The sequence below is a fragment of the Hippopotamus amphibius genome, chromosome 6 (assembly GCF_030028045.1).
Source record: "Hippopotamus amphibius kiboko isolate mHipAmp2 chromosome 6, mHipAmp2.hap2, whole genome shotgun sequence".
Taxonomy (NCBI): Eukaryota; Metazoa; Chordata; class Mammalia; order Artiodactyla; family Hippopotamidae; genus Hippopotamus; species Hippopotamus amphibius.
Window position 1 is genome coordinate 53,665,259 of NC_080191.1, and position 14,692 is coordinate 53,679,950.

At 42.0% G+C, this 14,692-nt stretch overlaps 1 protein-coding gene across 5 annotated transcripts in view; it reads right to left on the bottom strand.

The window, feature by feature from the left end:
* The window catches only part of LRP11 (LDL receptor related protein 11), a 51,995-nt gene that overhangs the window by 28,224 nt on the left and 9,079 nt on the right, over positions 1-14,692 (bottom strand). The window lies entirely within an intron of this gene.

The following is a 14,692-nucleotide window of genomic DNA, read 5'->3' on the forward strand; positions in this document are numbered from 1 at the left end:
ATGTGAGCCTGCAGCCATGAGCAAAGCGGTGTGAGCACTGTCCTCTGTCTCAGCTGCTCTGCCAGAATGCAGACCTCAGATTGCCGAAGGCCAACCGTCTTGGGGGTTGCTGCCCTGAGTGTATGAGAGGAGAGGCTCAATTGCAGGACTGCGTCAGAGAGGGGATTTAAGGTGGGTGAGACAGGGGGACGCTAAGTGTGGCCACAGGAGTGAGGCCGAGGTGAAGTTAACGGAGATTTTAAGAGACCAGGGAAACCTTGAGGCTGGGGGCTGGGTGGACCATCCATACAGATACTACCCTCACCCAGGCCCCGGTCAGATCTCTACAAGAAGGCAAGTGAGGTCCTGGGCTTCTGGGTGTCAACACTCAGCATGCCAGTGTCAGACTAAAACTCTGTGGGCCCCGCCTTCTCTGGGAAGCCTCCTTCCAATGCTGGGGCTGGAAGGACAGAGCATCCCCCGGTTAAGGGGCCAGTCCCTCCACCTGGGCTTTGGATGCCTCCCTCTGGCCTTCCTAGGTACCTCCTCTCGGATGCAGGAAACACCCTATCCAGATCCAGACCATGGTAATCACCTTCAACATCTTGGGTACACTCAAATTTAGGTCTTTTCAAATTAAATATCCTCCTTCTCTGGCTTTTTTCTTTTTTTTTTTTTGGGTGAGTTTGTTGATGATCTTTATTAAATGGCTGCTGACAACTGCTGACAGAGAATGGATCTTACCCAAAGGGCCTCCAAAGAGGGCTCTGCATTTGGTACTGGTCCACAGCTGCTGGCCTTACCTCTATGAGCAGAAACCAAGCATAGTAACTTAATACTAAGGCCTCTGAGGCTTATTTTGATAACTTAAAAAGTCAATAAGATCCTATTAGTCTCATGTGAACTTTCTTCTACAAAAGACTCCCCTCCCCTTCTTTTGCAGTAATTTGTTTACAACTTTTGGTGTTTCACCTTAAGTCTCCCAGAGCCAGTGAAAAAAGGAAGTAAACACTTTGATTTTTGGATTTCATCATTTCAGGTTATTTTTTTTTCCCACTGTGGTCTTATTTTCCAGGATGCAGAAAACGCTTTCAGGTTTTTAAGACATAACAGATAAAACATTAATTCAATTTGATTTTTTTAATCCCTTTCATGACACAGCTTGGCATATGCTTTTTTTTTTTTTAAATTAAGGTATAGTTGATTTACAATTTCAGGTTAAGTTTCAGATGTACAACACAGTGACGTAATTTTTTAAAAAAAATATTTATTTATTTTATTTTTGGCTGTGTTGGGTCTTAGTTGCGGCACGTGGGATCTTTGTTGAGGCATGCGGGAATCTTTTGTTGCAGACCGTGGGCTCTTTTGTTGTGGCACGCAGGCTTCTCTCTAGTTGTAGCTCACGTGCTCAGTAGTTGCGGTGTGTGGGCTTAGTTGCCCTGCGGCATGTAGGATCTTAGTTCCCGGACCAGGGATGGAACCCATGTCCCCTGCGTTGGAAGGCAGATTCTTAACCAGTGGACCACCAGGGAAGTCCCAGTGACTCATAATTTTTAAATGTTATATTCCATTTATAGTTATTATAAAATGTTGGCTATATTCCCTGTGCTGTACAATATATCCCTGTAGCTTATTTATTTTATACATAGTAATTTGTACTTTTAATTCCCTGGCTCTTTTTAGTTTAGTTATTTAACTAACAAAGGCATTCCTCAAAATCAGATATAAGAATATACAGAATTGTAAGAGGAACATTTTCCCCTCAAGCATCCAGGTGCTCATTCCAGACATCTCCTCACATTTATATGACACTGGAAGGATTTAAAGTATTTTACAAATATTTCCCAAGTGTCACGATAAGAAATACACACACACACACACACACACACAGCAACATACCCAATTTGTAACTTGGAGAGAGAGATTACCTTTAATAAAACAAAGAGCGTCTAATGTCTGCCCAAGATCTCCTGTTCAGCAGTAACATAGCCTCTGATGGTTGGCCTCTGGCTAAATCTATGTATAACTCAGTCTACTATTCTGGTTCAACTGCACCTCCCTAAAACAGTAATTTAGTGGCAAGGAATACACATGTGGGTTTATTTATGTACCACACACACATACACATACATACACGCTTTTTAGTATATACACTCAGTTACAAAATGATTACTACATGTCTATCCCCTCCACCTCCACAGTTGCTTCTAAAGTATATAAGGCATTGAGCATATATCAGTTACAAAGTAGTGAGAAGACAATGCGGTACAAAATATTTCAGTAAGAAACTCCATTGAACCAATGAACCCAAATGCATTCTAGCCTTCTGCCTCATGTCAACTAATCCAACTTGCAAAACCAAAACCGGATGAGAGCTCTAGTAGTGGTTTGAAGGCCATTACCATTCTGGTTGTAATCCAAGGCCACCTCCCTGCACACATACATAAGTGAAGGAGACACACAGGGCATCTGTCCTGAGGAGCAGAGGCCAGAACCTAAACTGGCACCACAACGGTCTAGATACTTCAGGGGAACATGCTTAGGTTCTGTTCTTCACTTAGGTGTTCCTCTATTTACTTTTTTTTTTAAAAGAACTTTTATTGAGATACAACTGACATACAATAAACTGCATACATTTAAAGAGTACAATTTAACTATTTTCTTGCTAGTAATGTATATATGGCAATCCCAATCTCTCAATTCACCCCCCCCAACCCCCCCATTACTTCTCATCATGGATATGACCCAAAGTTCCTTGAAAAAGAAGCAAAATGAATTACTGTCTGTGCTTTCCTAGTTATACACGCTCAAATGAATGGAGTCAGATCATATTCACAAAAAACTCTGATATGCCCATCTTTCCCAGTTCGGGAGGAAGGCGATTTTAAGAGCGTTTCCTCAAGAGTTGGGGATTTCTCTTACCATCTTCACCAGAAGAGGATCATTCTCAAAAGAATAGGGCCAAAGAAGGCAGTAATTAAGATGGAATTATTATATTGCTTACTTTGAGGTTTCAGGAATGAAAGGGAGAAATATTTTTGGATGGGGCTTTTCTCTTACCCTTCAAATTCTCTCAAAATGTGTTATGTAAATAGGGCTCCACTTATAAAACCAGCCATGATTAGAAGCCTCTAGAATTAGAGAATACAGGGGGGAAAGGGCCTTATTCTTCCTCCTACAACCCAAACAAATTTTACTGCTGTTTTGTTGTTAAGAATATGTTTACAACCAGTTTTTCTCAACGTTGTCCTCATTTCCCTTTCATGCCCCTAACTCAGCCCAATCGGATAAGAATCATCTTTTTATACTAAAATTTAAAAATGCTTTGAGATATAAACAAAGCTGCTTACTTAGGAAGAAGGGCTGGAAGCATGAAGCAGCGGCATATAAAACGGAAGGGGTGGGACAAAGGTAGCTCCTGACAGTGTGCAGAAACATGTGTAGAAACAGAAACAGAAGAAACAGAAGAAAAAGCCAAACTTTCAGGCATTTCACATAGACTCACTCCCTCTAGAGAGGATCTATTCTGTGTGAAAGCTATTCTAGCCTTTCTTATGAGGGTGAATAGAACAAGAAATCTTGTTTTATTCCTCTTCTTACCTCCAGCAGCACCCAGTTCTAAGACTAGAAACTTACTGAATGCTGGATGAATGAATGGACGAAAGAGTGAAAAGAATGGCAAATAACACAAAAGAAGACGGAGGAGAGCTGGGACAGGAGCGGAGAAAGAGAGGGGCACTACAGTGCCCACCATCCCCACCAACGGCAGCACAGTGCTCCCTGAGAACATGAGCCAGTTTTCTTGATGCTGGCCTGACACCTGGCTGGATGCAGAGTTTCTACAGAAAAAAAGATCAGCTTCCCTCTTGCTTCTTCTCCTACTGCCCTTCCCTTCTTTCCAAACCAAGGAAGTTGGTAAAAGTATGTTACTGCACAGACCACTGGGCAAACAGGCAACTGTCCTCTGGGGAAAGCAAATCTGATTCTCATTTTAAAAGGATACTGACTTTATGGTCCTAGGTAACTGTAATCAGAGCATATACACTGAACTTGAAAGCCCTCACACATGTCCAAAATTTTTGCACTATATAATGTGGATCTTTTTGAGGCTTCCCTGGTGGTCCAGTGGTTAAAAATCCACCTTCCAATGCAGGGGATGCAGGTTTGACCCTGGTCAGGGAACTAAGATCCCACGTGCTGCGGGGCAACTAAGCTTATGCGCCACAACTAGAGAGAAGCCCCCGAATGCCATAACTAGAGAAAGCCTGCGCACCACAACGAAGACCCAGCGCAGGCAAAAGAAACCCCGCCCCCCCCCCAAATCCCCCTCCACACACACACAGAACAGACACACACACACACACACACACACACACAAAGAATGTGGATCTTTTCAATCCAAAATTTTCACATCAATATGAGTCCTACTGTCAAAATATTAAGAGTACAGAGACGTGTACCACAGGGCTGGCATCTGTAAAGTCTTCTTTGACTTCTCTCAGCTAGATTATAATGTCTCCCTCCCTCTGAATTCCAGGGGCACTTTATCTACACTCTCTTTTGGCCTTGCCACATTCTACTTGGTATTACTGTTATTTAGGGGCACTTCTAATCTCCTCAATGGGAGGAAGCTCCCTGAGGGCAATAAACCTTACAAATTCATTTTTTTTAAAGCTCTTTATTGGAATACAATTGCTTTACACTCTTGTACCAGCTTTTGAGGTACACCAAAGTGAATCAGCTGTATTTATACACTTATCCCCATATGCCCTCCCTCCCGCGACTCCCCCCACCCTCCCCATCCCGGCCCTCTAAGGCATCATCCATCATCGAGTTGATCTCCCTTTGTTATACAGCAACTTCCCACTAGCTCTCTATTTTACAGTTGGTAGTGTATATATGTCTATGCTACTCTTACTTTGTCCCAGCTTCCCCTTCACCCCCCCACCCCCCCAATCTTGTGTCCTCCAGTCCATTCTCTGCACTTGCATCCTTATTGTCTTGTCTTGTCACTGGGTTCATAAGTACCATTTTCTTTTTTTTTTTAGATTCTGTATATATGAGTTAGCATACAATATTTGTTTTTCTCTTTCTGGCTTACTTCACTCTGTATGACAGACTCTAGGTCTATCCACCTCATTACATATAGCTCCATCTCATTCCTTTTTATAGCTGAGTAACATTCCATTGTATATATATGCCACATCTTCTTTATCCATTCATCTGTTGATGGGCATTTAGGTTGCTTCCATGTCCTGGCTATTGTAAATAGTGCTGCTATAAACATTATGGTACATAGGACTCACTCCCTTGCTCCTTGCCAGTAAAAGGCTCTCATAATTTTTTGTTTGTTTATATACAAGTGTGTAAGTGTATTCTGATTGTAGTTCAATTAAACTATTGGTCAAAGAGCACAAATAGTTTACATCCCAAGATGTTTAGAATTAGCTATAACAGTTACCTCTCCATGAGTGCTCATTCTGTGCTTTGCAATGCGCTAAGCACTTTATTTGCATTTTCCCCTTTTAACCCCCACTGGAACACTGTCAGGTAGTATTATTCTCTTTACAATAGAGGAAGCTGAGGCTTAAAGAGTGAAGTAATTTTCCCATGTTCACCCCACTAGGGAATTGGCAAAACTGGGTTTGAACCCAGGCCATATGATTCCAAATTGTATCCTCGTAGCTACGGTAGAATTCTACCTCCGAGTTAGCAGAGTTAGGCCTTCCAGGTCCTTATTCCAAGAATCACTTCTTTAAATGTTTATTTACTTATTTGTTATTTTTATCAGTTGCACTGGTTCCTCATTGCTGCCTGCTGGCTTTCTGTAGTTGTGGACAGCAGGTGGGGGGGATGCTACTCTTCATTGCGGTGTGCAGGCTTCTTATTGTGGTGGCTTCTGTTGTTGCGGAGCACAGGCTCTAGGTGCACAGGCTTCAGCAGTTGTGGCACTTGGGGTCAGTAATTGTGACTCAAGGGCTCTAGAGCCCAGGCTTAGCTGCTCCACGGCATGTGAGATCTTCCCGGGCCAGGGATTGAATCCGTGTCCCCTGCATTGGTAGGTGGATTCGTTAACCACTGCGCCACCAGAGAAGCCCCACCAAGAATCATTTCTTAAAAAGAACTGAATCACAGCTTTGCAAAAACCAGCTAGCTGTTGTGGTCTGAAAAAGCAAGATAATTCCTCATACACACACACACAAAGTTCCTCAAAAGTGCTTCCCCCACCCACATCCGCACCCCACTACCCGTCCCAAAATAGAAGGGCCAGGACCTTTAAAGGGAGAGTGACAGGAAGTCAGGTGTAAGCCCAGACTGTGATACCAGAAGCCTATTGTGCTATAAATTTATTGTCTGGGAAGTTGAATGTTTCTGAACAGGAAAAGACTTCCAAGCTTCCGCTGCTATAGGAATAGAGCTTTCACAACATAATTTACCCAGATTTATTTTTCAGGAAGTACGTACTTTTTTTCCCAGGGAGATTATTTTTCAACATTTCCTTATAAGTGATTTTCTTAAAGTGAAAATGCAGTTAAATATTCAAGGCCTTGAGGTATTGCATAAAAAGAATTCATGCTTAAAGGGCAGTCTGCATCAAGGCTCATGGTTAACTCTGAAACACAGCTGGTATGAGTTATTTATCTATTTTGCTCACGTGTGTCTTCCTGCTTAACTGGACCAGTAAGTCCTAGGATTTGCTGTTTTTATTTTTTATTTTTCCTGACTGACATCACCCTTCATTCATTTTTTTTTTTAAGCTCTTTATTGGCATTCAATTGCTTTACACTGTTGTGCCAGTTTTTGCTGTACAACAAAGTGAATCAGCTGTATTTATACATATATCCCCATATCCCCTCCCACCCAAGACTCCCTCCCACCCTCCCTATCCCACCCTCCCTATCCCACCTCTCTAAGTCCTCACCCATCCTCAAGTTGATCTCCCTGTTTTATGCAGCAGTTTCCCACTAGCTATCTATTTTACATTCACCCTTCATTCTTGAAGCAAGATACAAAGAAATACTTAAAGCCACAATGGAATATTCATTCATGGGCACCAACTTATCCCCAGATATTCTCAGGAAATTTGCAGCCTTGATAATCTTCTGTGTTTCAAAAATGCCCTGTGGGCTGCCATAACTTTTTCACCCTTTATTCAAAGCTTCAGGTGAATAAAATAACTGAGAGGCACTGATGTAGGTGAAATTTTGCAGAGGTTCAGATCTATTTTGGTGCCCTGGGGTAGTGTTTCTTTGCTTCTCCCTCTCTCCTTCTGCCTTTGCTCTCACCTCCAGGAATCAACTAGACTTGTAACAGGGAAGAGCCAAATCTGACTATATGTTGGATCTGTTTCTTTTACTTTGACCTTTGCTTTCCGCTGCTTTTGTTCACTGAAAGATACTGTCTATACATAACGACCTGCCTTGGAGAACCCTGCCCCTCTGCCTCAATGTTAAACCAAAGTGCCTTTGTTCAGGGAAACATCCTGACCCTGTCCACCTGTGAATGGCTGCAAGAAAGAAGAAATTAACACATCCCCTCCCCAAGGCTGGCCATTCCAGGGGACATTTGCAAATCTTATGGCCTTTTTACTCTAGTTCCTCATCTCCTCCCGCTTCTCTGTTCCATAAAACATCCAAACCTCTATAGGATGGTTATTTTGAGACATTAGTCCACCATCTTCTTGGTCTGCTGGCTTCCAAATAAAGTCGTATTCCTTGCCTCAACACCTCATCTCTGATTTATTGGCCTGGCATGTGGCGAGCAGAGTGAGCTTGGACTCAGTAACAGATCCTCTGGTTTTTCAGTGTCAAAAAATGCATTTCAAAAAATATAAATTATTTATTTATTTATTTATTTATTGGCTGCATTGGGTCTTCGTTGCTATGCACAGGCTTTCTCTAGTTGTGGTGAGTGCAAGCTACTCTTCATTGCGGTGTGTGGGCTTCTCATTGATGTAGCTTCTACTGTTGCAGGGCACGGGCTCTAGGCATGCAGGCTTCAGTAGTTGTGGCATGTGGGCTCAATAGCTGTGGTTCATGGGCTCTAGAACGCAGGCTCAGTAGTTGTGGCGCATGGGCTTAGCTGCTCCGCAGCATGTGGAATCTTCCTGGCCCAGGGCTCAAACCTGTGTCCCCTGCATTGGCAGGCAGATTCTTAACCACTGTGCCACCAGGGAAGCGCACCAAAATGCATTTTTTTAAAAAGTCCTTTTTCGACTCAGACCAAAGTCTGAAGGGGTTCCTCTGTAGGCATCGCAGGAGTGAAGTTTGGTCCCTGTTAAAGACCTTCTGGGCACCGGTGAACACATGGAGTATTTGGGGTTTGGGGTTCCTTGGGAGAATCTCTAAGAGAACATTATGCAGGCACCAACACAGCCTGCCTGGGTACAAGACAAAATTACCAGGGACACCATCAAAGGAAAGACGATCTCAGAATAGACTGAATGATAACGTACTTTTTGACTGTTTACTACGTGCTGCTCACTGTTCCAGGGGTCTTATTTACAATATTTCCTTTCATTTTGTAACAGAAAAGAAAAAAATCCGACTCCATGTTGGATCTGTTTCTTTTACTTCGACCTTTGCTTTCCATTGCTTTTGTTCTGTCTGTAGCTAACAGGCATACATAATGGCCTGCCTCAGGGAACCCTGCCCCTCTGCCTGTATGTTAAACTAAAATGCCTTTGTTCAGCCCACAGAGAAACACCCTGACCTCGTCCACACAAATGGCTGCAGAAAAGAAGAAATCAGCACATGCCCTCCCCGAGGACAGCCAAAACCAGGAGATATTTTGCAAGACTTATGGCCTTTTTACTTTACTTCCTCACCTCCTCCTCATCTCTGGTCTATAAAAGAAACTTACATCCAGACCCCAATAAGGTGGTACTCTAGGATGCTAGTCCACCATCTTCTCGGACGCCCAGCTTTCTGAGTAAAGCTGCTATTCCTTGCCTCAGCACCTGTCTCTGATTTACTGGCCTGCTGTGTGGCAAGCAGAGAGAGCTTGGACTCAGTAAGAATCTCAGCAATAACATCTTGAGAGGAGGGCTTTTGTTATTCCCATCTTGCACAGAGGAAGTGGTGAATTGAGGATTCAAAAACCAAAGCAAAGCAGAACTTGTGTTAGAAGTATTACCTACTTGATCTCTTTCATTCACTGTTAAACTGACTCACTGAGGGAAGAAAAAAATAGTTGAAATGTGATATGAAGCTTTCTCAGTTAGTTATTTATCATTTTCCTTTCTTTTTAAAATTTAGAAGCAGTCTGCTCCCTCTCTGTTCTCCCTCCCCACCGCATGGCCTAGAATATCTAGGATAACTTTTATTGAAGGGATCTACATTTTGTTTTCATGAATACTAAATACTGTCCAATAGCCAAGAAAAAAATAATACGTGATATGTGTCTAGGATCTCCCTTGATGAGATGCAGTCATTATTAGACAACACTTAGCAGCTCTTCCTAAGATGGGTATGAGGCCAGAACCTTGTTGTCCTGCCCATCTTGCTAGGATGGATGATAAAAATTTGAGGGTTAAAAGGGCACTTTTAGAGAGGTTAGCAAAACAGTCAATCACTTAAAAAAAAAAAAGGAACCAATCAACTTAGCAAGTATTATTAGAATCCTAGTGAGTATGAAGTATAGTTCTAGGCTTTAGGAGAGAAAGGGAAAAATACCAAGAAAGGAAGAAAGAAAGAAGAGAGGAGGGAGGAAGGAAAGAAGGAAGGGAGCACTGGAGAAAGAAGAGAGGAGGGGAGGGAAAGAGGCAGCGGGGAGAATCCTGGCAGCATCCCTGACAACGGAAATCCCTTTTCTACTCATCACTCCATCCCTCATTGAAAATAACTCTAAAGAAATCCTTCATAATCCTTACAAATTCTGTTGTGAGATTATCGATTTTACATGTATCTTTGACCTCTTATCAACAAAAATAGGTGAAAAACAGAAGATAGATCTGTAATCTTCAAAGATCACCACAGATTCTCTGGAACTTTGTGTACTGGTTAAACAATCCAGGCTGCCTTGAAAATCTTGCTTACTAAATTTTTATAAAGTCTTTTAATCTGTTTTTAAATCATCTTATCATATATGATTCTTTCCTTTTGTGGGTATTTTCAGTATTGACCCAAATTATATCCCAGGGAATCTGACTGAGGAGGAGTAAATGACAAAAAAAAAATCCTACATAAGACAAAAGGCAATTTGAAATTCAACACTTATTTTACGTTCTCTTTCCCTATGACAGAAAGTCAACATTCTTCTTTCTATTTATTTTCTTTTTCCAGAAAACCTTTTTTCTAAGACTCAGGCGTTGTTTTGTTTGTTGGTTGGTTGGTTGGTTTTTTAAAAAAATATTTGTTTATTTATTTATTTGGCTGCACCGGGTCTTAGTTGCGGCACACAGGATCTTTTCAGTTGCAGTACACAGGATCTTTTCAGTTGCAGCATATGGGATCTAGTTCCCTGACCAGGGATTGAACCCGGGGGCCCTGCGTTGGGAGTGTGGAGTCTTAGCCACTGGACCAGCAGGGAAGTTCCTAAGGCTCAGTTTTAAAATACTTTTTCAATCTGTTGAGGGTGGTCTAAAAATGAGGCCAAATGGGAGACCAAATATAGACCAACTAGTCTCATGAAACTTGGATTTTATCAGAAAGGACCCATGCTTCTGTTTGCTCAAGACAGTCTCAGTTTATGTCTGTGGTCCTGCTGTTATCATTAATACCACCTCTTTTCACTCCCAAATATGTTTCAATGTGGATGATAATACACCTGTTTTTAAATAGATTACATTACTTAATTATGTACAGCAAGCACACCAACTGGTTTTAAGCTAATAATGAAGCTACTGGTGCAAACAATATCCATCCTTTAGTAAGCTTCCATTACACATGGTATCCTAAAACATTTAAAATTTTCCACATCTGACAAATAGAATTCAATGTACAGATTTATGAATTTCAAATCTCCCTGAACGTCCTCATACTCTGTATCACGTTCCTAAATGTCCTGTTTTACATTCTGACTTCAGATTTAAATGTATTATGTCAAATAATCATGAAACTCAGCAACATCTAATGGACCACCTGAAAAATGTGTCTTCTTACATTTAAGAATGTATTATAGATTAATACTCAGTTAAATGGATGTAGAATATCCTGTTAGAGGGCAGAAAATATATAACTTTAAAATCAGAACCTCTTGGGAATTCCCCGGCGGTCCAGTAGTTAGGCCTCCGCGCTTTCACTGCTGAGGTCTGGGTTCAATCGCTGGTTGGGAGCTAAGATAGCGCAAGCTGCTGTGTGCAGCCAGGAAAAAAACCAAAAAACAAATCAGAACCTCTTGGTTCTGACAAATCACCTCTCATTCATTTTCTTCATAAATGAGGAACCAAATCAGAACATGAGCTTTCCCATATGCTTAGTCGATTTAAAGTGCTTGGTACTGGGACTTCCCTGGTGGTCCAGTGGTTAAGACTCTGCGCTGCCAAAGCAGGGAGTGCAGGTTAGATCCCTGGTCTGGGAACTAGGATCCCACATGCCCGATCAGCCGAAAAATTTTTTAAAAAGTGCCTAGTACAGTACAGGACACACACTAGATGCTAAAAAATGTTAGCAATTAATTTTATCATGGTTAAACTGGCAGCATAATTCCTCATGGTGAGAACCTCACTGATTTTTGTTTTTTGAATACCCAAATGGGTCATTTGTCTGTGAAAGGACAGTCCTAGAACCTGGTCTTAAAGCATCACAAAACAAACGGAGGGCTCACTATTCTACCACCAAAGATGAGAAAAGGGGGCAAGGATGCTGCAGACTGTGGAGAAAAGGGGAGAGGAGAGGGGAGGGCTCAAGAAGGGGTTGGGACAGCCTGACCAATGAGAGCTGAGTTAACTTTGGGAGCATACATGAATGTACACCATCATAAGACAGGTGCAGCTTGATAGCTAATGGCACCTCTACTGCAGACTTTGTTACTTAGATGGTGGCTTTACAGATTTAGGTCTATCTGCCATTGCCGTTATACACTTGGCTGGGGAATTGGTCCACAGTTTCCTCTTTTTTTCTCTTTTCCCTTGGCCGCGCCAGGTGGCAGGCAGGATCTTAGTTCCTCAGACCAAGGATGGAACCCGTGCACCCTGAAGTGGAAGTGCGGAGTCTTAACCACTGGACCGCTAGGGACATCGCACACATTTCCCCTTGAGGGCATTGTAGTCAGCCCTAAAAGCCTATAAGAAATGCCTAATTTTGTTACTTCTTTATAAATATCTTCAATGAATTAAATACTGAATCATCAGTATTATTTTTATTCAGCATTTATACTCAATTCATTGTTTACAGAATAAAGCTTTTAGTAGCAACTATGAAAAGCTAGATGATAATAGAGATAGATTTGCAGCTGCTTGAACAAATATCCCATGAATGCCAATTAATTAATAGTCAGAAGTGAGAGAGTAGCACTGACATATATACACTACCAAATGTAAAATAGCTAGTGGGAAGCTGCTGCATAACACAGCGAGATCAACTCGATGATGGGTGATGCCTTAGAGGGCTGGGATAGGGAAGGAGTCTTGCGAAGGAAGGGATATGGAGATATATGTATAAATATAGTTGATTCACTTTGTTGTACAGCAAAAACTGGCACAACAGTGTAAAGCAATTAAAAAAAATTAACAGTCAGTGTCCATCTCAAGGAACTCTCATAGCAGTCTGATCAATGGCTTGTCTGTGTGCCTTTCCTGATCAAACTTAGTTCTCAGAGATTTCAGTAAAGATCTATTAATCTTGCAGCTGACACATGCACAGAAGAATAATAAATGTGATGGATGACACCCAAAGTTCAAAATCATCTCTGTTGTAGATGAAAATCCAAACACCGAGATATAAAAAAGAACCGAGATATAAAAAAAAACAAACATAAGGTCTTGCACTCAGGTTCAACAAATCAATTACACAAACACAGGATGGGGAAGGCCCTGAGGACAGCGGTTCGTTTAGAAAGATGAAGCAGGTTTTAGGTGATCCTGCTAATGGAAAACTCAACATGAACCCACAGTGTGAAGCAGCTACTAAAATAGTTTATGTAAATGAATCTTCATTAATAGGAGAGGAGACAATGTCTGGATCACAGGAGGTAATAGTCTGTGTCAGGAAGAACCACAGTTTACTTATGGGTTTCAATTAGGGGAGTCAGATTTTAAGAAGGGTATGGATGAATCTGAGAAAATCCAAAAATGGCTGGATTGTGGACAATCTAAAAATCAATTCATATGAGGAACATCGGAAAGAATTGAGAGTGCTGAGTTCTGAGAAAACCATCCCAAGTGGTGACATTCATTTAAAAAAATAAAACAAACTTGAATGGCTGATACACAGAAAAAAAGATGTGTTCGGTGCTTTTCTAAAAAGAAGACCCAACACCAATGCATGGAAGTAACAGGGAGACACACCCCACTGACCCAATAATTAGAGCTCATTAAAGATGTCATGGGACATGATATGAAATAATGAGCTTTCATCTCTGGAAGTACCAGGCAGAGACTGGATGAACACTGGAAGGGATGTGGAATCAGGGGCTCTTGTATGGACAGGAGGCTGGGTAAGATGCTGATGGAGGGTCTGGTCCAATTCTTTTTTCTTTTTTTTTTTTTTAATTTATTTTATTGGCTGTGTTGGGTCTTCTTTGCTGAACGCGAGCTTTCTTTTTAGTTGCAGTGAGTGGGGGCTACTCTTCATCGTGGTGCGTGGGCTCCTCATTGCCGTGGCTTCTCTTGTTGTGGAGCACGGCTCTAGGTGCATGGGCTTCAGTAGTTGCAGCACATGGGCTCAATAGTTGTGGCTCACGGGCTCTAAGGCGCAGGCTCAATAGTTGTGGTGCACGGGCTTAGTTGCTCTGCGGCATGTGGGATCTTCCTGGAGCAGGGATTGAATCCAAGTCCCCTGCATTGGCAGGCGGATTCTCAACCACTGCGCCACCTAGGAAGCCCCTGGTCCAATTCTAAGACTGTATAATCATTGGGTAAACCAATGTGTTTAAACCAGTCTTGAGGGACTAGCTGATTATTGTTCTTGTTGTTCCAATAAAATAGAAATCAGTACTTCCGCACAGAGGGAAGAGCCTGTGAAGACACAGGAAGGAGAAGACAGCCAAATACAAGCCAAGGAGGGAGGCCTTATAAGAAACCAGCTCTGCTGACCCCTTGACCTTGGACTTCTAGCCTCCAGACCTGTGAGAAATTTCCACTGTTTAAGCCACCCAGCCTGTGGTACTCTGTTATGGTGGCCCTGGCAAACCAGCAGGGATTGTCCCCATGTCCTTTGACTGAAGTGATTTGGATGAAGTTTATCTGCCTAAACCAGGAAACACTACAAAGGGTCCTGGCAGGGTTAATAAAAAGCCACTTTCCTCATGACTCAAGACTCCCTGTGTTGATACAGCAATTCCACTTCTGGGTATTTATGCAAAGGAAACAAAAATACTAATTCGAAAAGATCTATGCACCTCCATGTTCTCTGCAGCGTTATTTACAATAGCCAAGATACGGAAACAACTTAAATGTCCCTCAATGGATAAATTGATAAAGGAAACATGGTGTGTAAAAAGAAGGAAAGCTTGCCACTTGCAACAACATGGATGAACCACGAGGGCAACATGGATGAACCACGAGGGCATTATGCTAAGTGAAATAAGCCAGACAGAGAAAAACGAATACTGT